Below are 652 nucleotides of genomic sequence, written 5' to 3' on the forward strand. Positions count from 1 at the left end.
AGCTGGAAATCTGTTTTCAACCCATTCTCCTTTATCCCATTTAGCTCATGCCGAACTAGCCATTCTTGTCAGTGCTGTGGAGCTAAACACAGGAGTCGGTCCCTTAACAGCGTTAAACCAGACCAGCTTAATAAGTGTGGCTGTCTATTGTCTCATTCAGGAATTTCATGGAGGACTGCAGAGTTGCTTTTACTTTCTGGAAGAGTTAATGAATGTAACTAGTACCTGAAGGAAATGTCATGGGAAAGTGGTTGCTGTAGGGAGGTTTCCCTCTTTGATCAGTGATGGAAAAGGGAAGGAAGAACAGCAGCACTGCCTAGTGGAGATAACTCTTGTCTCAGATGAGTGCTTTGGGCCCTGGTGTGGCTAACTAGCTCTGTAAGGACAAATGAGTTTATCTCCTTCTGCTGAAGTTTCTCCTTCTACCAGGTAGGTAGAGTAGTGCTCATCTGCTTTATAAAATGCTCAAAAGGCCATGAGTAACAGGTGCGTTGCAACACGATGGTTTTTTGTGTTGTTGGGTCTTTTATTATTCAAAGAAAAAGTGCACTGTGAGTCGCCCCAAAGACGCAAACTAGCAAACAGCTGTGCCGTGCAGTACCATGGAAGAATGATCGTATCTTTCTAATACTTTCTGGTATTTCAGGAGTTG

This window comes from Phalacrocorax carbo, chromosome 1 (assembly GCF_963921805.1).
Source record: "Phalacrocorax carbo chromosome 1, bPhaCar2.1, whole genome shotgun sequence".
Lineage (NCBI taxonomy): Eukaryota > Metazoa > Chordata > Aves > Suliformes > Phalacrocoracidae > Phalacrocorax > Phalacrocorax carbo.